The sequence below is a fragment of the Paroedura picta genome, chromosome 2 (assembly GCF_049243985.1).
Source record: "Paroedura picta isolate Pp20150507F chromosome 2, Ppicta_v3.0, whole genome shotgun sequence".
NCBI lineage: Eukaryota > Metazoa > Chordata > Lepidosauria > Squamata > Gekkonidae > Paroedura > Paroedura picta.
In genome coordinates, this window is record NC_135370.1 from 125,873,992 (window position 1) to 125,896,001 (window position 22,010).

At 45.5% G+C, this 22,010-nt stretch overlaps 1 protein-coding gene across 3 annotated transcripts in view; it reads left to right on the forward strand.

Annotated features, from left to right (window-relative positions):
* Nucleotides 1–1,235: 1,235 nt before the first annotated feature.
* PALS1 (protein associated with LIN7 1, MAGUK p55 family member) overlaps nt 1,236–22,010 on the forward strand; it is a 75,573-nt gene continuing 54,798 nt past the window's right edge. Inside the window, exon 1 of one of the 3 annotated variants that reach the window (XM_077322497.1) lies at nt 1,236–1,346. The gene's annotated coding sequence lies outside the window, so the exon portion shown is untranslated. Of the gene's footprint in view, nt 1,475–2,019; nt 2,039–22,010 lie in introns of those variants that run through there. The other 2 variants (XM_077322496.1, XM_077322498.1) reach the window with 2 other exon arrangements.

Genomic DNA, 22,010 nt, shown 5'->3' on the forward strand with positions numbered 1-22,010 from the left:
GGTTTCTTTGTTTTCCGAACTATCTTGGACCTTGTGTATTACCCTAATACAGCACAGAAAATGTTTAAAATGGCATGTCTTTCTAAAAATGGGCAACTATTATTTAAACAATTAAGATTCTTTATATACTGTTTATATATTATAAACTTTGTATACTGTTTTATTGTTGGAAGGGCAGGAGAGAAATAAAAAATATTCTTATATTCTTGTGTGGCACTTTACAGCCTAATACGTATGGCATACGATAGAGTAGCCATGTTGGTCTGAAGCAGCAGAACAATGTCCAGTGGCACCTTTGAGGATAATGTTAGATCTGTAGTTCAAGCAACATGGAGGCACTGGAATCTTTCAAGTCTTTATTGGTGATGGTACATACTACCAGAGTGTACCAAGCCTTCACTGAACCCCCCCCCAAACAAACCCCCAATACATACAGACATAGAACAATAGAGCTATCCGGAGAATCCTACTGCAAGCCAGCCAGTCAGGCTGCAGCTACCAGATACGAATCAACTGGCTTCCGCCACAATGGCTTTGAATTTCAATCCTGCCTTGGACTTCAAGCTTGGTCCTCAGCAGGGCTGCCTATATAACAGACAACAAAGTTTTAGTTTAGGTATAAGCTTTCGTGTGCATTTACTGTGGTACAAGCTTTGTGAACTCCATTTCCCAGGCCACAACAGTGTTCCATCCTTCTAAACCAGCTATGCGCTTCTCAGCCCACGGACTTTAATGGACTTTGAATGCAGTAACTCTGCTTAGGCTGGGATGGCATTGCCAGTCTCTGCACAAAACCGTTGTTGCTGCTCTATCCTGCCCACCGCTCTGCCTTTACTCATTAGCCTGCAAATTATCCTATCTTCATTACCTCGGAAAATGCGACTATTTAGGTTTAGGGGTACGAATTTAATATGGTCAGTGGGCAGTGCAGTAACTGTCATTAATATTTACAGAATGCCTGCCGGAGGGAAGTGAGGCAACAGCGGTACCCCCACCCACCGTTGACTCTTCTCAGACTACTCCGCTCCCTCATTGCCCCACCAGCATTCTTGCCCGATATATCACAGAAAGGAGGGCGCTATTCGCTCGCGCAGAGGGCGTGAGGCGAGAATACCGTGCACGCGCTCGCCCGTGACGTCTGCTGAGAGGCCGGCCGCCAAGTGCGGGCGCCGCTTCCCTTCCCTTTCTAGACAAGGTGGTCGAGAGTCTCGGGGCGGCGACGATTGCGCCTGCGCGCAGCGAAGAGGCGGTGCTTTTGCTCCTGGTATCTGGCACAGGGGGCGGGGCGACGTCGGCTGAAGTTGTGGCTCGCTCTTTTCTCTCCCTCCTTGGCGGTTGCGCGCGAGGTGAGTGGGGAGGAGCTTGTCTCGCGGCTCGGCTGGGGCCCGTCTCTGTTCTCCGGAGGGGCCTGGCGGGAGGTGGTGCCGGCGTCGGAGGAGCCGCGGCCGCTGGGGCTGGCGATGGGAGCGTGACGGTGAGAAGCGCCCCAGGGACTGTTCTTCTCCCCTGGCCCCGGAGGCATTCCACAGGTTCCCCCGGGAGAGGCCGGCGTGCAGTGGGGAGGTGCCCTGGAGCTGCCCAACTTCAAAGAGCAAGCCTGCTCAGAAGTTGTTCCGTGGGTCTTCCTCCCAGAAAAGTGTCCTTCGAGGTGGTGCTTCGGGTCCCCCACTCGTCGTTCTTAGGCTTGGTGGTGGTGTAGTCATGGAGACGTCTTTCTCGGGCTGGGCGTCTTAGGGAAATAGGTGGTGCCATTCCTCTGCTCCCCCCTCCCTCCCCCCCTGTTTGTGTGTGAACTTTATCTCCGTGTCTAGCAGCTGGTCGCCTCCAAGCCCTATCCCGCCTCGCTGGGGTTTTCTTTCCTGCCTGTATTTGTTGTGGAGAGAGTGAAAGCGTCTACATACCTGCCTGTTTGGGGCTAGGGCTGGCTGGCTGGCTGCGTAGAAGTGGTTGGTGTTCCATGTGTTGATCCTGCCGATCTTGTCGTTCGTATGTAATCTGGGTTTCTGCTTCCGTCTGGCACGAAGGAGCCTCGAGATTGGTTAGTTTGAGGCCCTTTTGCCATTGTTGGTTTAGCCTGTCTATTTCGGTGTGTCCTGTGGTTAATCCTGCCCCCACTTTGTAACCTGCTGGAAATCTCGTGTTTGGGGAACTGGCCCTTATAAAGCCTTTAGTCTCACCGGGCACACAGAAATCTTGCAGGAAGGATTAAATTGGTCAACCGGTGCAAGCTAAGCATACATACATTAACACATTTGTTTCTTGAAACTATTTGTTTGGGTGGTGGTGAACTCTTTAGGAATCATGCTTAAGGGTGTGAGCCTTCCAGAATATTTTGCAGAGAAGCCTTGAGTGACGGCTATGGCCCTGGGAGTGTATAAAGCCTGGCACTATAATGTTTTACAGCTTTAAGAGATTAAGCTTTTCTGCATTTTGGTTTATTTGTTTAGGACAAATGTTTTTGCCCTTCTCTGTGCCTGACCCAATATGCATTGGTATTGTGGGACAAAAGTAGAAAATGAAGTAGAGTTTCTTGAAAAGAAATTGTTGGATGTTAATAGCTCGTTTTTGTTGAACAATAAGGTTGGTAAAAATTTTTTTTAGAAAGGTTGATCGTAAAATCTGGAATTTTTGCATGTTAATAAAAGGAAAAGTTTAACTTACAAAATAATTTACCTTTTGTTGTCTTTTCTATCTTAAACTAAGTACCACGAGTGGTGGTGCTTTGTTAATAATTTGTTATGCTACAGTTTAATTGTTAGATTTCATGGTTCACAGGTGTCTTGAGAGCCTATAGATTGAGAATGTGGATTATGATTAAATCAAATATACATAAACTAGAATACAGGCATTTCTATCAGGCTTGGAAGCTATTATTTCTAGAAAGCAGTAAGGTTTATTGTTTTCACTTTCTGGGCAAAACATTCAAACTACCCAGTAAAAGAGTTATAAGGGAAGAAGCAACAAGCACTGTGAGCCAAACAGTGCAGTGTTTTTAAGAAGTCCACATGAGACTTAATTTCCCTGCAGATGCATAGGAGATGTAGGGAACATTTCATTCTGGCTCTTCCACTACTTCCTCTGTCCCTTCCTCAAAAGCCCTCAAAGCCTCTCTTCTCTTCCTGATTCCTTCTCTCCTTCCTACCAGCTGGTCTTCACTTACCTTCCTCTCTTCAGCTTTCCCTCCTTTCCTCCCTTTGGTAGCTGAGACTTGGGAAAACTATATCCCAGTGCTGTGTTATTGACAGCTGTGCCAGAACCAGTTACTGGAGAACCACAAACACTTGCACGGGACACAGCACTCTCCAGTATCCCTCTTCCTACAAAATTCCCTCCTTACCTCCTCCTGGCAACCTTTCCTTGCTTCCTTCTTTCCCTTTTGTATGCCAAATCAACCTTTTACCCACTGCCCCCCCATGTTATATTTATTACTTATTTCATTTATATCTCAGATTTTTTCATGATGGGGACACAAAGCTGCTTATATCATTCTCCTTCTTCGCTTTTATCCTCATGATATCTCTATGGTGTACATTAGGCAGATAATGCATAACTGGCCTAAGGGTACCCAGTGAGCATCTATGGCATAATAGAGACTCAAAACTGAGTCTCCTAGATTTTCATCTGAAACGCTAACCGCTGTACTGCCTTTTGTAGACTGGCCGTTTTGAACAGCAGTGAGCAGCCATTCCCGCATAAATCATGCAAGTTGCATAGTAGCAAATTTCCCAATGGTTGCTGATGGGCCAGGCCCAGTGATTCCTTCTTCAAAGGACAAAACAACCCTAGAAAGTGCCATGCGTTTTACTCACCAGCTTAAAGGCTGGTAATACTGTTGTGGTTGCTTAAAATCCCTGATGGTGCCCATTGTGAAGGCATTCTTTTTTTGTTTAAGTGTAGGTACTGCTTTGGTTAGTTTGGTGGGTTTTAAGCCCTCAGTGTTGTGTGTGTTGTTTTTCTCAATTTCAGATTTTGCTGCAAACCTGGGCTTTTTGGAAGGTTTGTAAAAAGATTCATCGTGTCTGTTCATGGCTCTAATCTCTGGATTAAAATATCCACAGAAGTTGCCACATTGGGTAAACAAGCATGGGATCGGCAAGGTAGATGCAGGGAGAGGGCATTCCATTCCCTCTGCCTTTCCTTCCTCCCCCAGTCCTGTCACTCTTTCTCTTTATCTCTTTCCCCTTCCTGCAAGACTTATGGGGGAACTGGCTTGCACACCCACCTCCTCTGCACTACTGTTTCTACCTTCTAAGCCATTCCTCCTTCCACTGCTTTGGCTCAGCCACATACCCTTTGCTGCTGTTCTTCTTTCATACCCAGCAGCCCAGTCATCTGCCACATGTTGCAATGACAGCAAAATGAGGGCATGGGGGGGGGGACTCATACTCCTCCTTGGTGACCCACTCAGGCAACAGAGCAAAAAGGGGGTTGGGTCATTTGCCCAGCCCCTCTCCCTCCAGTGTTCTTGCTGCCCATCTTAATGGCAGCTTCAGTAGCAGGGGGAGGGGGCTGCAGAGGCTTCCCATTCTCTTTGCCTATTCATTCCCCCTCCAGTACTGCTGCCTCAGCAGTTGTTTCAGCTGTGAGGGCAAGATGTGGGTGGCATAGGCTCTCCCTCTTTCTCACCCACCTGCCTGCTTCCATGGTTGCTGCCTTAGCAATGGCTGAGTAGCCTTGGGAGCCTCAGAGCTTCTCCCAGCCACCTTGCATGTTTCCAGGGAGGCCAGCTCAGTGTTGGGAAGGAAGAAAGAGGGAACCAGAAGACAATTGTCGGTTCAAGTGCAGGCAACTGCTCTGTGACTTTGGGGGGGGCACTCTTTTAAAACTTTGCAGGGTTTTGTACAACTTGGGTTTCCCCAAGTTTGGAGGGGGGGAAAGCTGCCTTTTGTCAATGTGGTCCAGATCCATGGACTTATCTGCAGATTTGGGCGTGTTGAGAATTAAAATAATAGAATCATAGAGTTGGAAGGAACCTCCAGGGTCATCTAGTCCAACCCCTTGCACTATGCAGGACACTCACAACTACCTGCCTATGGTGACCCTAATTTCATGCCCAAATGTTCTTTCCACCAAATATCTCCAGAATCCAGCCTGGCCTGGAGGAAATTCACCTACCATCCCACAGCAGCAATTAGCAATTCCCTGGGTATGCAAGAAAGGGTCACAAGCGACAAACACTGGGATTGATACCTCCAATAGTGGACTAAACTAGAGGGCAAAATTAAAGTTGCAGAAAATCCTGGTGATTATATTTTTGAACTCCTTAACTCATTTATGTCTGGAAGATCAAGATGGGCAGCTGTGTTTGTCTGTAGCAGTGGAAAAGAGCAAGAGTCCATAAATACAGAAAAAATCGAGGCAGGGTATGAGCTTTTGTGAGTCACGACGACAGAGAATGAGGTGGCTGGATGGAGTCCCTAGAGCAGTTGGTGCGAACTTAAATGGACTCCGGGGAATGGTAGAGGACAAGAAGGCCTTGGAGGATCATTGTCCATGGGGTTGCGATGGGTCGGACACGACTTCGCACCTAACAACATCAACCACTTCTTATACAGATTACTAAGTTTCTATGGTGCTGCTGAACTAATGCTCTGCCCTACTCCATTTTGCTCAGAAATATTCTCGTTTTTAAAGTAAACATTTAATCTAGTAATATTTTATTATTTACACATTAATAAACAGGGTGTTCCAGCCTTAAATTATTCAACATTGATCCAGTGCTTTTTGTGTATCTCAGCTTTGCATTGTACACTTGACTTTTGACAATGTCTTCTGAGTTTTTGTGAAGTAATTCCAGGTTTCATTCTGTTTTGTACTTGCCATTTTCCCCACTCTGAAAGCACCATTAACAAGTAACAAACCTTATAATAATCCGCATTACCAGCATGGGATGTGACATAAACTTTTGACTTCCCATTTCCCGGCATTGAGATAAGTGGCTTTAATCAGCTGCTGCAATTGTATATATACAAAGAGTGATGTCCTATCCATATAGAGGGTTGCTTTGCTTGGAGCCACATACTACACAAATATACTGTAACTTGACCAATTTCAGTATAATTGGAATTTGCATGACACACAAGCAAAATGTTTACTCAGGAATAAATTGTGATCTGTGTCTTGCAATTTTCTTGGGTAGTGGTTGGGTTGGGATTGAGCTAGGATATCATTCCAGGGGCCTACAGAATGCCAGCAAATTGGAATGTCATGTGACACAAATGGCATACCGGTAACATAGATTATCACAATTGTTGCAGGCTGCCTTTCCAGAGCAGGAAAAATGTTTTGCACAATAAGGAGTGGTGTCTGGTTGTGATTTGGCTGGTATTTCACAATATTCTGTAAATGAGTGGACTAATAATTTATAGTTTAATTGTCCAAACATTTAACATTTTACACCCCTAAGCTACATACTATCTGTAAGAACTGCTTTTACGTGAGTTATCAGATTTGTTTCTATCCATAAAAGACTCTTTCTTAAGCAATGTCACTTGAAGATACAGAGCCACTCAAGGGTAACTAAAACTACAGTACAATGTTAATAGACTAATAAAAACATCATTGTAAAAATGGAAATATGGACCGGGTAGCAAAACACTTTTAAGTCCTCACATTTGACAGGGAAGTGCATGTTTTAATTTCTTCTCTTGAAGCCAATACAACTTTTCAGTGGCAGGACCAGTTCTTTCTGATAGGCTCAGTCTTCTGGAATGGCTTACCAGTGAGTTCAGAGAACGCCTTCACTCACTGCATTTAGGAAGTGTGAGGGCATAAGGTAAACTGCATTGACAGATCTGGCTGCATTTTTAACCTGTGTAACATTTTTATCTTTTTGAAGGACCCTTTATATTGCTTTTATGTCTTTTTAACATGTTGTTCTTTTAGCTGCCCACAGTAGAAAAGAGCCTTGAAAGAATTGCTAATTCTGGAGGAAAGTACTAAATTTGACTTGTCCCTCCCGCCCCTACTGTTATAGGGAAACTTTTTTCATCTTCAGGCAAGAAGATAAATTCTAAATTTGGTCTCGTGGTCAGCAATGGTAGCATTAAGGGAGACTTTTAGAGTTAATGAGCTAAGAGCTGATCAGCTAGGCTTTTTTTCTCCTGCTGGGTGGTCAATAAGTCGTACTTGAGCTATTAGTATTAAGGATCTGCTTTGACCATTCAAACAACCTATTCTGTCCAGTCATTTAAAGCTTAGAAGGGCATCAGATAGCAACAAGTTAATTAGTAGCTTAGGTCTTATTTGCTTGAATTTCTAATGTGTCTCATTCCATGGCACACTTATTTTTATTTTACTTTTCTCTGTCTTGCAGCTTAGCTCTAGCTGTCAACAGTGAGTTCAAACAAAAGAGAGGTTTCCTTCGGAGGTATTTGAATTTTAACAGATTTACAAGGAGAATTTTGCAAAGGTTGTACCTGCTTTTATTTTGAGTTATCTGTCTATTTTTCAAGTCAGAAACCATCTCAGTATTTTAATATTCCATTGAAATTAATGGCAAGAGGTTGGTTAAGGCATATCTTTGGTACTCTTAATTACATGCCCAAAATCATGTAATTTTTATTACATGTAAAATCATGTAATAAAAACCACCATGCTGGAGGATTAGACCAGCATCCTGTTTCACACAGTGACCAGCCATATGCCCCAGAAGGCCTACAAGAAAGGAAGGGAGCCCACGGTCTCCCTCTGTTGCTGCTTCCTACCACTGGTTACTGGTCATGTGGGTTCCATTTAGTCATCCTGGCTAATAGCCATTGATGGACCGATCATCAATCCATTTGTTTAATTCCCCTTTAAAGCCAACTAAACTAGCAGTTATCTCTGCATCCTGTGGCAATGAATTTCTCAAGTTCTGAGTAAAGAAGTGCTTTCTTTCTCTTTGCCCTGAGTGTATTGCACTTTAGCTTCATTACGTGCCTGCACATACTGGTATTATAGAAGGAGAGTTCTTCCATTCTGAGTTTCCCGACCTATGCATATTTTTTATCCTCTTAGTGTTATTTGTAAAAATGTAAAGGCCTCAAACTTCTTAACACTTTCTCCTATAGGAGGCACTTAAGCCCCTTGATCTTTCTGGTTATGCTTTTCGGTTCCATTTCAGCTCTACAGTATCCTTTTGGAGGTACAGTAGACATGTGCCCTACCAAAAAAATCTGAACCACTTCGGGCTCTTGGACCCTTAAAAGCCTGTCCAGAGCAGCTGTTTTGGATCCAGCTTTGGCCGAAGCACTTCAGACATCTCTGAAATGCTTTGGCCTTTAAAGTCAATGGTGCCATTGACTTTAATGGGGAATATAAGGTGTACGAAGTCTCTGTGGCCTGGGTGGGTGAGTTAAGTTAGAGCAGTGGTTCTCAACCTTACCTGCTCGGCAACCCGAGCATTGGTGGTGGCTTTGGCAGCAGCATGCTTGTATGCGCGTGCGTAGGCGTGCGCAGGCGCAAAACACTAGAGGCAGTGGGGAGGTGGCCATTGGCAAGGCACCGCCATTCACTACCTGCCTCCACACGCTATTGCCCGGTGCCACAGCAGCCTGCAACCTGGGGACCCCGGGGAAGGCGCCAGGCAACCCCAAATGGGTTCCCGACCCACAGGTTGAGAACCACTGAGTTGGAGGCTCCAAAATTTCAGAATAGCTTTAGGAGGTTCCTCTCTGACTCCCCTACAAGTTTCAAAAAGATCGGACCAGGGGGTCCAATTCTCAAGGGTTCCCAAATCTTCACCATAGGACATAATGGGCCATTACTTCCAATGGTGAGAATTTATTATCAGAACAGAGAGTCTATTTTTTCTCATTATTGGATATAATGGGGGTAGGATGGGGATCCCCTAGAATTGGACTGACCGGTCCTATCTCTCACAACGGGAGAATCCCCTAAGGGATTGAAAGAGGCTGTGGTATTGTCCACTGCTGAAAAGAACATCTCTAGATCCATGAGAGCCTGATGACTATCGACCTGTCTTGGACCTAGCGTTTCTGGGGAAAATGGTAGAAAGGGCTGTCGCAAACCAACTAACGGCATACCTTGAAGGTTTTCGGCCTGGCCATGGGGTAGAGACAGTGCTAGTCACCCTGATGGATGACCTCCATTGCCAGTTGGACCAAGGCAGGAAGGCAGTGTTGATATTATTAGACCTCTCAGCAGCGTTCGATACATTCGATCATGAGTTAGCTCGCCGCCTCATTGATGCCTGAATATGAGGAATAGCCTTGCAATGGCTGATCTCCTTCTTCCGGGGTCATCGATAGAGGGTTGCAATAGGAGAGAAAACATCAAACCGCCGACAACTCACTTGCGGAGTCCTACAAGGAGCGGTCCTCTCATCCTGAAGGAGCTGTACTCAGGGTGAGAGCTGGCCACGGGCAGGTGGGGGAGGAGCAATAGAGGTGCTGGCTTCCTCCCCACCTTGGCTGCCAACTCAGCTTCCTGGGACATCCACCAGACAAGCCTTGGAATGAGCAGCACTTGCCATTCTGAGGAGTTCTTCTCCCTCCCTGTGATACTGCCCTTGACGCGCGGCTCACACATGGTCTCAGCTATGTATGTTTCTGACTTTCAGAGGGGCCCAAAGCATTCCTCGAAACCTCTTTGGAGCCTTTGTGCACCGCATGCATGGCTGGAACTTAAGTCTGCATGCACTAGGCCTGGGTCTATAAAGGGGGCATTACCTCACGGGTCTTATGGACCATGGGGAAGACCAGACCCAAACTCACCATGTCAGATGAGAGCATTTCCGTGAAGGTCTTGAAGGGCTTAAGAACCCATAGTCTGGGCAAGAATCTTCCCCTCTTGGTCACTGAACGAAGACCCAATCTCAAAAATCCTTGTCTCTTGGATCAGGGCATTGATGGCTCTCCTCTGCTTCAACAAGTATGCAAACATGGCATATCTCCGATCAGGCAGTGGTCTGGCACACCTATCAGGACCTGCTTTCCCGCAGTCAGAAGTAGTCAATCAAGCTGTGGTTGAAGTGAGCCACGATCTTCCAGCACTTCATGATGAGAAGCTGGAACTCATAAGGCTTGGTGGATAAAGTGGATCCATGTTTGGAACCAATCCCAAGGGCATCCTTCACCAGCAGGTGGAGAAGGTGGACCGCACAGGAGATATGCCCTCAGGCCCATGTCCTTGACGGCTGTCTTCATGTTTAGGGCGCCATCTGTCACCAAGAATTCCCTGGTGACCCCACTCCCACTGTCTACCCAGCCCTCTAACAGCCACATGATGGTGCCCCTGATCTTGTCTGCTGTGTGACGCATATTGAAGGACTTGATGTGTAGCAAGGCATGGCGATCAGCAGCCATCACCCTGCCTGGCAGAAGCCACCCTATGCAGGACCTCACTGATATCCCACCAATTTACAATCAGCGATATGTACGCATCATGTGTATGACGTGCCATCCATATGTCCGACATGAAGTTCATGGTCCCAGAAACTCAGGACATCTCTGCCTCCACATGGCACCTGGCTGACCTGTAAAGAGAGGGCAACGCTGACCTGTTAACCATCATATGACTGGAGGCATGTCCCAGGTGGATATGCGGTGGCATAGTCTGTGTCATGGCCCCGTCTCCAGAGGGTGCCTCTGCACCACGGCCTGAGCTCATTCTGCCAGCTCTCTCGGAGGAAGAAGTGGAGGAGCTGGAGCAAAGCAGCAGGGTGCTGCTTAGAGAGGCAAGTCCCGATAGGGAGCCACAACCAGGTCCCAGCCGGACAAGCACCATGCCCTCTGCACCAGCATTACCTCAGCCTGCAGCAACACCCCTGAACAGCCCAGACTCATCTCCAGAGCGCAGGAGGGGATGCAGGAGGACAACGTTGGCAACACGCAGGCAAAGTGCTCGGCTTAGACTACAGCAGCAGGCTAGGTTGCGCTCAGGTGGGGCTCATTCATCGGAGGAAGGCTGAGTGCCAGGTGCAGCCACTTGGTGTGACAGCTCAGCTTGTTCTTAAGCACAGCCAAGGTGCTTCCCAGTGTGGCTGCAACTTTGTGCATATGTCCACCCGTTGCCTTGACTGGTTTCTTGATCCCCGACGCTTCGGCGAAGCTCTGCTTGACTGATTCCCAGCTTGACCCTGCTTCACCCGACTAGACTACGCTTTGATTGAATGCTCCACAGATTCCCGGCTTGACCTTGGTAAAGATAAATGACAACTCTTTCGGTTCTCCACTAGCAATTCCTGATAAGACCTGGACTGGACTTTTGACTACTCTCTGGTACACACTTTGAACTTGCTTGACTTTGTAACCTTGCTTGCCCTTGCACTAACCCTGCGTGTGCCAGGCTAGGGCAGCAGAGTCTGTGGAACACCTCATCAGCCAGGGAAAAGGGGTACCCAGCCACTGCCATCAGCACAGCCAGCTCGTGGTTCATGGCTCTGAATGCTCTAGGCACACTGGCACCAGCTTGCACAAGCATCTCCATCAGAGTGGCTTGCCATCCTTGTACTACCCTCCGTGAATGCTTTGGGAGAGCTCTGGAGGTGGAGGTCACAGGGGGACTCTCCCTCCTGCTGCTGGCTGGTGGTGCCACACGGTGGTGCCACGCAGTGGCAGCCTGTCTGTTTCCCTGAAGGAGGACCTCCTGGTGGTGCCTCTTCAGGTGGTTCATGAGGGCACGTCGAAAAATGACGGGGTTCTCTTCCTTGACTGACCCTCTGCCTACAGTTCTGGCACTCTGTGAAGTAGGTGCCCTCCACTATATGGAAGTGCTTCCAGATCTGGGATGTTTAGGACCCCCCAGGCTGACTAGCAGCCTCAAGAATCCTCTGAGCTGCCTCCTGTGATGAGCTCTGGGCAGACACACCATGTCCAGAGGTGGGGGCAGAAAGAGTGAAAAGAGGGGCAAGGGGTTGAGAAGGTGGGGCGGGGGTTGCACCTCCATCTTTCCCTCTTGCTCCACCTCTCTTCTCTGCTCCTGTTCCTCCCCCCCCCCCAACTCAGGCCCACTGGATCCTGAAGGAGACAGTGGAGTTGACTAGCACACCTAATTGGACACCCCAAGAAGAACCAAACAGTGTACCCCAGGACACAACAACAGCAAACAAGAACAGCAGCAAATGAGCAGGGTGGCGGGCCACCTACCCAGGTAACCATAGTACCCACAACAACAGCAACAACACTGGGAAGAATGGATTAAAAGTTTAAACTCTAACAACAGCACCCCAGCAAGAACAAGTGGTGCCCCAGCAGGCCATAACATCAGCAACAACAGCGGCAAACCAGAACTGAGCAGCAGGCCACCCACCCCAAAGTGGGCAACCCCCACCGCAAAAACAACACTGAAAAAACTGTAAAGACCAACAGCACCCCAAGAAGAAAAACCAAACAAACAGTACTCTCCCCCCTCCCAGGCTACAACAGCACTCAGTCAGATAAAAAAAAGAAATAAACACAAAGAGAAAAAAAGTGAATCCCAAGCACCCCAGACCTCACCCACAGAAACTCAAAGTTTAAAAACTAGAGATGAAGTCGAATAAAGTGAGAGTAAAAGTGAAAAGAGGAAGAAGAAAAGTGAGAAGGCAAGAGGAATAATAGATCATTAGTCCCTCAGTCAAACCGTCCGATGTCTTCTCCAGCAATGAAGATCCTCCAAGGTTTAGTTCAGCAGCAGCAGCCAGCCAGCCAGGCCTCGCACTCACTCTGGGAGTCAGACTCAAAGAATCTACTCTACCAGAGCAGCACAGGCCAGCAGACAGCAAGAGAAGCAGGTAAGAAAGACCCTCTCCTAGCCTTATACACTACACTCTCTTGGCCATGCATAGAAGATTTTCAGAAAAGAAAAACCTTCTGTGATTGGCCAAGAAACCTGCCTTCCTATAGGCTAACTCTCCCCCCCCCCCAGCCTGCTCCTGCCTCACTTACCTTGCTAACTTTACAGCAAGCTTAGGACGGCCACTTCGGCTCGTGTCTTTCAATGGGAATTTCCACTTTGGACTGTATTCGGTCAATCTGTCTTCAAAGCAGCCGTGCTTCAAAGACTATTCGACCAGAGCAGTCTGAAGCACATATGACTAGTTGTATGCATAGATAAGCTTCCCTGACAGGAAGGCACTTTCATCAACACTGCTCTTAAGAGAAAATAGACCATCAGATACAAAATGAGGGGTGAATTGGCAATCTGCAAAGAGAAGGGAAAATCACTCTCCTTTCCATGGATAGAAAATTAACTTGGATCCAACCTGTCATTCCAAGTATCTAGCATTCCAAGAGTATTGCAGAACTGGCCGTTTTGTTTTCAGTTCTGTTTTTAAAAATCTCTACCAGAGGTTCACATTTTCACTGCCTCCACATGTGTTGACATTTTCATTACCATGACCTCTAAACATTTTCTAGTCAGTCATAGCATTTTTTACTCAGATATGCATCATTTTACAATTATAATGAATCTCCCACTCAACTAGTTTGGAGAGATCCTTTAAGAGTTGTTCACAGTCTGTTGTGATCGTTGTAATGAATAATTTAGTGTAACTTGCAAACCTAGCTGCTCACCTTGATTCTAGATTGTTTTTAAACAAATTTAAATAGCAGGAGTCCTGATTCTCCATGGGCCCCCGGTGTTTACTTCCCTCCTTTGTATGACCTGTTTACTCCTCTCTGCTTCTTGCTGTTTAATTAATTTCTAAAATATGAAAGGCATCTGCTAATCCCCATGACTGATACATTTATTTGAGTTTTTTTTGTGAATGACTTAAAGGTTTTTTTGGTAGTCCATATATAAAATGTATCTGAGGGCACCCTTTTCTATGTAAGTCAACTATCTCAAAGATCATGAGAAGTTGATTAGACAGGGCTTTGCTTTACAAAAGCTATACTTTTTCTGTTTTACAATTACATTTTGAATACATTTTCTTACTTCCTGGATCTCTTCTGGATCCTGTTTTAAAAGTTGGCGCTTCATTTGCTACCTTATAAAACTCTGGAAGGGCAGGCTAATTTAGCAGTCACTTTTTTTTTTAAGAAATAAGGAAGTCTACCTTATTCTGTAAGAACTCATATGTATGTGTTTTTTAGACACTGACTTGTTAACCTTTTAATCTATCTATTAATCTTACTATTTCTACAGAAAACTGTACCTCTGGAAAAGGTAGCTGTCCCACTTTTTTGCTGAACAAAGAATTCATCCAGTCTCCCAAGCTTCTTTTAGCAATTATTTTATCCCTTTTCCAATCAGGGCCCCCACCTCCTCCCCGACCAATTTCTTGTTTCTCAAGTGTTAAATCAACATACTTAATAATTCTTTTAGCACTGTCTTCTTCACATTCTCTTTTTGGCCTACTTAACATATTTATTTTGCCAGATCTTCTTCCTCTTGTTTGGACAAGGACTACTTATTACCTTAGGGTCTTCTATATGGTGGATTTAAATGATTTCCAAGTATAGAGAGCCAGTTTGGTGTAATGGTTAGGAATGTGGGCATGCCAGGTTCAATTCTGCACTCCCCTACATGCAGCCAGCTGGGTGACCTTTGAGCCTCCTCCGGGCAGGGGAAAGCGGCATATAAGAACCAACTCTTCTTCTTCTTCTTCTATCCTAAAGAAGTTTGAACCTTTTACTCTTATGTTTTCCATTGGTCTAATAGTCTCATTTTTAAGACATTTGTTTTTCTAAAATAGGGCTTCTGAGAGTGGGTGGTATGCCCCCCTGGGGCGATGAAGGATCCAGGGTGTGATGAGGAATTTGGGAGCAGTAATGGGTAGTGAGGGGGGGCGCAGTGCCATTCTTCCTGCTGTGGCCATGTTTTCCTAGTGAGAGACATTCCAAGGTAGCTTGGTATTGCCTGCCTCTGGGTAGTAGTGACCCTGGACTTCCTTGGTAGTCTTCCATTTCAGTGCTGACCAGAGTCAGCCCTGCCTAGCTTCCTGAAGAAAATGGCAGCTTCAGAAGGTGGGCTGGATGAGATCATATTCCTGCTGAGCTCCGTCCTTTCCTCAAACCATCCTTCTCAAGTTCTAGCCCAGATCTCCAAGGATTTCTTAATTCAGAGCTAGCAACCCTTCAGCAAAAATCTCACCCTCCCTCTCCATCTGGAGAGCCACAGTTTGGCCATCCCTGCTTTATAGCATAGCCATAAAAAGTAGGATATGCTTTACTTTACTATTATCTCTCAAGCTGTTTTCACTACTGATTATTCAGTTCTAGGTACATTTGCATGTTCAAGTTCAGTTTGACACTCAGTTGCAAACCTAGATGAAGTAAACAAGACACTAAGCAAAATGTAAATTCTCGGTGCAATAGAGCACATATATTACTCAAGGGGGGGACTCTGCAAGAAAACCTATGTTTTGACTTAATCTCCTTATTTGGCATTCTCACTTGAATGTAAGTTATGATGATTTGAGATGGAATTCCATTTTATGTAGGTGTACTTAGGGATTGCAACCCGGATACTGTCATATCCAGTGTGAACATTCTAATGGATTGCTTCCTGCAGTAGGAATGGTATCATTGCTATAAACAGAGGGGAGTGTATATTTGGGGGGGGGGGGGACAGGAATTCTGACTTTTCCAAATCAAATACATGGATTAAAAATTATTAGAATGCTTGGTTGATATCTTGTAGGATGTTGTTGGGTAATCTGTGTGCTCTGGGGGAAGAGTTGATCATCTTCCCATCATAAAACAACATAAGGACCAATCAGATAGGCTGTGTGCTATTCCCGAACACTTCTCCTTGGCCCTGCAGGCATCACCCACCCCAGAGGGACCAATCAGGTAGGGGATGCCCTATCTCTGACTGCCTCTACCTCCTCCTTCCACCCATCTGCAAAGGCCTTGGTGCACCCATCTGAGTCTGGGGGAGGGGTGGGCTGGAAGGCCCTGAAAACGCTGATTGGGCCCATGCTGGTGGTGCCCGGTGTTTTTGGAGCCTCCAAGGGCCACCCCAGTGTATGGCGGCCCTCGGAGGCCTGCACATGTTGCTGCATTTTGGGAGGGGGGGAACCCATAAGGCCCATAGTGGCCTTTGGACACTCCTTTGTTCACCCTGATGGGGGAGGGAGGAGATTCTCCCTTCCTTTCTCTCTCACTCCCTCGTCCTCTTTCTCCTGTCTTGTCCTTTCTGTCCATCATTCTGTCTTTTGTTCTTCCTGTTATTTTCTCTTTTTTCCTGTCTATCTGCCTTCCTTTCCCCCTTCCTTTCCTGACCTGCAGGTTAGCAAGCCAGCTGGCTGCATGTAGAGAAGGAGTGGGGGAACAAACCTGGCACTTGCTATTTGAGTTTGCTAATCTTTATTTACTTCACCATGGTTGGTCTCAAGATCAAGCAGGGGGAGGAGGGCCAGCACCAAGGAAGGACAGACTGTAGGCCTGCGTCCTAGTGCCCGATGCATTCCTGGGTGTACCGGGCTTTGCCCCTAGTTAGTTAAAATTTTGAACCTGCGGGTTGATCCTGAAATCTGCCTTACTCTTGGGGGGGGGGGGATGCAGTAACAAGGAGTGCCTTTTGCCAGCTACATTTCTTGTATAACAATCTTGCAATGGTTTTGTAACTTCTAGGCTTGGCTATTATGATGTGTTCTCCATAGTGCTACCCTTCAAAGTGACTTGGAATTTTCAGTTGGTGATGCTACTCACTTCCTGATGAATATATGGAGGCAGAAATAAATTAAATGAATGTACTACCTACCTATGGACCTGTGAGCTAAATTCAAGATTATGGTGTTTTTGTTCAAAGACCCTCATGGCTTGGAACAAATCAATCTTAATTTGACCTCCCACACTGGTTAAAATCTTCTGTTGCTTGAGGTGCAGTCATCAATGGCTGGAAGCAGAGCCTTTCCTGCATCTGCTCAAAGGTATTGTAAGCTACCAATGGAGAACAAACTAACTCCACTCTTCTGATTATAACTGTAAGGCTTATTTATTTCAGGTTGCTTTTGAATGCTGATGGAGTAGCTGGCGATTGAATTTCTGGAGGGGTTAAGTTTTAATTGTTCTTTACCTGTAGTGGTTTCAGCCTTGGAAGGATGGTGTGTTCGAAAATTAAATAAAATCTAGCAAGCAAGATTCCATGCTCAAGCTACCTTGTGGCATATATGTATGTACAGGCTCAGCACTCAAGCTGATTCTTATTTGTGCAGTAATTTCAAGACTGCTTTAGTATTTACTTATGAGTGTAATTAGCTGTTAATGTTCGTGACTTCTTTAGTTCACTGCAGTCTAGTATATTGTTAAAACATACCTTATGAAATTCTGCACCAGTCTGTGCACCTACAAAGAATGCAAATTTTGTTCCTTCACCACCCCTTGCTATAGTCCTGTGTGACAAGACCTGCCATCAAGATTCCACAAAAGGCAGAAATGACAGTCTTAATAAACACAACTTTTTGGCAGTCTGGAAGGGCTTTTCAGGAAGCCACCAACAGCTTCTGAGTTAGAAAGGAATTGCATTTCTGGTTTTTGTGCTGGGTGAATGTGAAGCAGATTTTGAATCCATCTCTGGCTTCTTACCATTTCACTAAACAATGAATGTATGAGTGGGAACTTTTGAACATGCAAATATGAAGTCATAAATATAGAAAGATTACACTAGGATCAGAATAATAAGGACTTTGAATAAAAGTTGACTGCTCTTAAAGATGTCACTAGATTCAAACTTTGTTCTGTTAACATCTGTATAGCATACCAGGCTTATTTTAATAAAATGGTGTTATGTGGACTTGGTATCAGATTGGACTTCAGCCTTCTGGGAAGAAGAAAAGGCAACAATAACCTTCAGTAAGAAATATAAAAAATAGTAGTTGCTCAAACAGCTGGGCAGGAAGAAGTGTTGTTGAGTGTTGGTTTCTTTCTTACAATGTGTGAGGGCAGTGTGTGAGGGCATATAAGTTACAGGAGAGTGGGGGCTGTTTGAGTGTTGTTGTTTTTCCTGTTCCTTGCCTGGGTGGTAATCGCTTTAACTGGTTTGCCTTCGTTTATTTATTTATTATTTTGATTTATATCCCACCACTTCCCACAGGCTCGTGGCGGGTAACAACAGTCTTAAAAATCCCATTAAAAACTCCCCATTAAAAGACTAAAATATCCATAACATGGCGGTCACACAACCTACTCCCCCCCCTCCCTCTCCCTGCCCTACAACAAGGCATTGAGGAAAGGAGCGAGGATAATGTCCACTGTGGGCAGTTGACATTAGTTGCCAGTTTTGCCTGAGTCTGGCTGCTAGCTCCACCCTGTACTTGGTGGGTCTTTGTGCTATAAAAGGCTCTTGCTCACCAAAGGAGCACACCAAAGGGCGAGAACTAAAGGGCTGTTTGCTTGTAGATCAAGCCGGGGCTCTCTGTAAGTGTTCAAAGTTTTCAGAAGGGGTCTGGTTCTTCCCACAATGGATCAAAACGGTGTAGCTAGTGATGGACCTGACATTGTGACATGCTCTGTCTGTAACATGTTTGTATTTTTACCTCAGGGTAACTTTAAATACATGTGCACCAAGTACAAGTTAGTAGCACTTCTGGTGAAGTTACAGAAGCTAGAAGAACACCTGTCCACACTTTATTCTATAAAGAAGGGTGAAGAGTTCCTGAAAGGAACTCATGGAGCACTTTTTGGAGGGCAAGTGGGAGAGGTAGGAAAGGTGTCTCACCAGTTAGAGGAGAACCCAATACAAGAGGACAATGGATGGAAGAATGTTACACAGGTGTCAAAAATAAGATATTCTGCCCCTCCAATACTCAAAGTGTTTCCAGGAACTGCCTGTAGATAGTGACTCTGGACCACAGGAACAAGGGCTATTCTCACAACTCCCCCGAAGCTCAAAAGATGTTTCACAGGCCCCTGCAGATAAGAGAACTAGCTCTTCTGCTCCCCAATGTATTAGGACTAGGAGATGTGTGCTGGTAATTGGAGATTCCCTGTTGAGAGGCGTAGAAGCCAAAGTATGTCAAATGGACTACTTGTCTCGAGAGGTATGCTGTCTACCTGGCACAAGAATCAATGATGTCACGGAAAGGATGGAAAGACTTGGAAAGCCCAAGGACAGATGATACTGCCCAGTGCAGTGTGAGGCATATGAAACGAGACTACAAGACCTTGCGGGGAAAAGTGAAGGACTTGGGAGTGTAGGTTGTGTTTTCGTTGGTTCTTCTTGTTAATGGCCAAGGCCTAACAAGGGAAAGAAATAATGCAGATAAATGACTGGCTGTGTCATTGATGTCATTGGGAAAGATTTTGGTTTTTGGACCATGGATTGCACTACCGTGATGAGGCTCTTATGTCAGGAGATGGTTTGCACCTCACAATGGTGGGAGCAAATGTCTGCGAAGAATCTTGCAGACCTGGTGACGAGGGCTTTAAACTAAGTCCAATGGGTGAGCGAGGTATACAGTCAAAACCTAGTTAGATGACAATAACTGTAGATGGAAACACTGCAGATTTAAAGGGGATTGTACATATGCAAGGAACTATTGACTTACAGGAAAGTTCAAAAACTACACGCCTGGGGTACTTGAATGAAGGATTACAATGTCTCTGCACTAATGCACAGAGTATGGGAAAACAGCAGGATGAAATAGACGTCCTAATAAAGAGGACAATGATCTAATAGGCATTACAGAAACCTGATAGGATAACAATCACAACTGGAATAATAGGATTGGGGGGTACAACTTATTTAAAATGGACAGACAAATAAAAAAGGGGGAGGAGTACCACTATATATTAAAAATAAATATACTTGTGAGGAAATATATGTGTCTGAGCATGAGAGTTCAGCTGAGAGTCTTTGGGTAAAAATAAAATAAAAGGAGTAGGAAATAATAGTGGTATTATGGTGGGGTTCTGCTATAGATCACCAGGCCAGGCAGAGGACTTGGATGAGATGTTCCTAGACCAGATTAGAAAGTTCTCAGAGACCGGACCTAGTGGTCATGGGAGATTTCAATTGCCCAGATATCTGTTGGAAGACCAGCTCTGCTAAAAATGGGAAGTCCAATTCTTGACTGGATGTTAACTTCATATCCCAGAAAGTGGAATGAGCAACCAGTCTGCTGTTTTAGACTTGATTCTCTCCAGTAGGGAAGAACTGGTTGACAAAGTAAACGTTGTGGGTGTGCTTGGTAGTAATGATGATGTGATTTTGGACTTTATGATCTTGGGGAAGAGGAAAGCTGTACCCAGTTACACATACAGACTGGACTTCAGGAGACAACATTTTAACAAAGTTATATTGGGTAGAATTCTGTAATCAGAAAAACTTAAGGAGATGGCAGTCCAAGAAGGTTGGGAGTTTCTCAAAAGTGAAATACTGAAGAAACCAGTGATGTAGGCAGTGAAGGCCTATATCAACGAACAGAATGGATCAAGATCTATCAATCTTCACAGAAAGGCCCAAGAGCCTTGGGCTGGGTGGAGAGGAACCTGGCCATAATAAGGGCAGACAATGTCCTGGGAGTAGAGAATGTTGCGTCAGAATGGCTGAGTTGGACTCCGATATCTGAAGTGGAATAGCAGCTGAAGGGGGAGGTCTGTCAGTGGCTGACAGATAGGCTGGGAGAACTGGAGGTGGACATGTTTATGTCTCATCTAAACAAACAGGCGTAAAGTTTCTTCTGAACGTACTTCTACCCAGACACTGTGAACATAGATGCACTGACAGCATCCTGGCCAAGGATGCTTCTCTATGACTTCCTTCCACTTCCAATACCACCATTAAGAAAGGTGGTAAACTGTCAGGCTGACATAATAGTGGTGGCACCATGTTGGTCAAGAAGACCATGGTTTTCAATGTTAATGGGGTTGGCAGAGTGACAGCCGGTTCATCTACCAATAACACCAGATCTTCTCATCCAGGGGCCAGTGTGGCATCTGTATCCAGACTGGCTAAATCTGGCCTCACGGAAATGGAAAGGCAAGGCTTGAGGAATCTGGGATATGGTGAGGAGAGCCAGTTTCGTGTAGTGGTTAGGAGTGCGGACTTCTAATCTGGCATGCCAGGTTCGATTCTGTGCTCCCCCACATGCAACCAGCTGGGTGACCTTGGGCTCGCCACGGCACTGATAAAACTGTTCTGACTGAGCAGTGATATCAGCGCTCTCTCAGCCTCACCCACCCCACAGGGTGTCTGTTGTTGGGAGAGGAAAGGGAAGGTGACTGTAAGCCGCTTTGAGCCTCCTTTGGGTAGGAAAAAGCGGCATATAAGAACCAACTCTTATTCTTCTAACAAACACCATCTTTACTTCAAGGAGCAGCACCACTGATAAGATATACAGTTATATATGGAAAGTGTTAATGTGCTGGTGTCGACAGAAGGTCACTAGGTCTGAAGGAAGTATTCCTACTAGATGGAGTGAAGCAGAATTTACAGTGTCACTGAGAAGGCAGTTAGCAGCGTTGTTATCAGTACTACTAAGCATTCAAGGGAAGCTCCTGAGGAGACATTCCCATGTGCTACAATCCTTAAAAGGGGTGGCAGCAACATCAGTGCTGGTGGTGTATAGGTTCCCATCATGGAAGTTGAATATGGTGGAAAGAGGACTGACAAAAAGCCCATTTGAACCATTGAAAAAAGTGCCATTTAAGTGGCTGCAGATGAAGGGTCCTGTCTTTAGTTGCCCTCGCATCAGCAAGTAGGGTGCCTTGTTGGTAAGAAACTATTGCTTTGTGATCCACAAGGACAGGGTGACATTGAGACTTGACCTGACATTCATGCTGAAAGTCACTTCCACATTCTGCAGGAATCAAGACATAGTGCTTCCATCCTACAAGAACCTGAAGAATGACAAAGAGAGAATGTGGCATTCCTAAGATGTTAAGAGTGGTTTAAATGGTCATAAAAAGCATGGTGCCATGTAGGAAAGCAGAAGCGATGTTAATCTCAGGATACCCACCAAAAAGGGGTCAGAAGATTTCACCAGTGGCAGTGAACAGGTGCCTTAAAGAGTGTATTGCGGAGGCATAGAGGCATCAAAAGAAGATGCCTCCACTAAGCATCACGGCTCATTCAATAAGGAGTGCAGCCACAAATGAAGCCATAGTGAAGAGACCTACAGTGGAAGAAATATTTAAGGC